Raw genomic sequence first — 2,040 nt, forward strand, 5'->3', positions numbered from 1 at the left:
CCCAGGGACAGGGACACCTACACACTCCCCCTCTCCCTCCCTCCCTCCCACTCACTCTCCCTCTCACACTCTCACTCCCTCTCTCCCTCCCTCCCTCACTCTCACCCTCTCTCTCCCTCTACCTCTCACTCACTCACTGTCACTCTCTCTCACTCCCTCTCCCACTCAATCTCTCACACACTCTCTTTCCCTCTCACTCCCTCTCCCACTCACCTACTCTCTCACTCACAGTCTCTCTTTTGCCCTCCTTCTCTCCCCCTCTCTCTCCATCTACCTCTCACTCTCTCACTCCCTCCCTCTCTCCCTCTCTTCCTCTCTCCCTCCCTCTCTCCCTCCCTCTCTCCCTCCCTCTCTCCCTCCCTCTCTCCCTCTCTCCCCCTCTTCCTCCCTCTCTCACTCCCTCGCTCCACCACCTGCCCTCAGTTCCCCATGCTGAGAGTGGTCAAGCCACACGACCTGCCGAGGGGCGCTGGGCTGAGCAAGCTGATTGGGTCGATGGGTGAGGTGGGACACGTCTTATTGTTGCTGGGGGTGGGCTTGGCTGGGCTGGGGGTGGGGGTGGGCGAGCCCGAGGCCGAGGTGTGAATGAACTTGATGGCCCAGGCTTCATCTAGTGTTCTGATTCACCGCCTTCCCTCAACAACCAAGCGGCAGCACTTTGTGTCTCTGGACTATTGGACTCCGGCAGATTCAACCGCGAGCGAGAAGGACACAGAGTGCTGGAGTAACTCAGCGGGTCAGGCAGCATCTCTGGAGAACATGGAGAGGTGGCTTTTCAAGTCGGGACCCTTCTTCAGACGAGTTACTCCAGCTTTTTGTGCCTGGAGAAGGGTCCCTACCCGAAACGTCACCTATCACCTATCCATGTTCTCCACAGATGCTGCCTGACCCGCTGAGTTACTCCAGCACTCTGTGTCCATTTGTGTATCAACCAGCATCTGCAGTTCCTTCTTTCTTTAATAAAACTGGACGCAAGAAACTGCAGATGTTGGTTTACCAAAAAAAAAAGACACAAAGTGCCGGAGTAACTCAGCGGGTCAGGCAGCATCTGTGGGGAACATGGAGAGGTGGCGCAGACTGGGTGTGTTGTTGTGAGTGTGTTACACATTCCCCCAAGTCACGTATCCAAGATCTTTTAGGAATTAAACTTCACCACCATCCAGTATTGACATGGTCTGATCTGAACTACCCCGATATCTGAAGAAGGGTCTCGACCCGAAACGTCACCTGTCCCGCTGAGTTACTCCAGCACTCTGTCTATCTTCGGTTTAAACCAGCACCTGCAGTTCCTTCCCACACAGATCCCGAAGTTGAACCTTGTGTAGGGTCCACACGAAAAGCTGGAGTAACTCGTAGTATAAGAAAATAACTGCAGATGCTGGTACAAATCGATTTATTCACAAAATGCTGGAGTAACTCAGCAGGTCAGGCAGCATCTCGGGAGAGAAGGAATGGGTGACGTTTCGGGTCGAGAGGGCCAGGCAGCATCTCAGGAGGGTATTTATTCACAAAGTGCTGGAGTAACTCAGCGGGACAGGCAGCATCTCAGGAGGGTAGGGATGGGTGACTTTTCGGGTGGAGACCCTTCTTCAGACTGATCATAATTTTTTCAAAATGTGGTCGTAGAGTAGGAGGGCAGGAGAAATCAGAGAGGGGGAGCAGCGAGAGAGCATGTTGCTAAACTGTCGTCGAAGAGGAGAGGAGAACTTCTTCAAAGTGGACATACCTTGAGGAGAAATCGCAGTGGAGCAACAAGTAGTGTAAGACAATAACTGCAGATGCTGGTACAAATGGAAGGTATTTATTCACAAAATGCTGGAGTAACTCAGCGGGTCAGGCAGCATCTCGGGAGAGAAGGAAATGGGTCGAGACCCTTCTTCAGACTGAGGGTAGGGATGTATGACGACTATCCCTTCTCTCCAGAGATGCTGCCTGACCCGCTGGGTTGCTCCAGTCTTCTGTGTCTATCCCAGCATCTGCAGTTGCTTCCCACTACAAGGGTCCACCTCGCCCACCCCTCCACCAACACCAAGGGCCTTT

The sequence above is a fragment of the Rhinoraja longicauda genome, chromosome 31 (genome assembly GCF_053455715.1).
Source record: "Rhinoraja longicauda isolate Sanriku21f chromosome 31, sRhiLon1.1, whole genome shotgun sequence".
Taxonomy (NCBI): domain Eukaryota; kingdom Metazoa; phylum Chordata; class Chondrichthyes; order Rajiformes; family Arhynchobatidae; genus Rhinoraja; species Rhinoraja longicauda.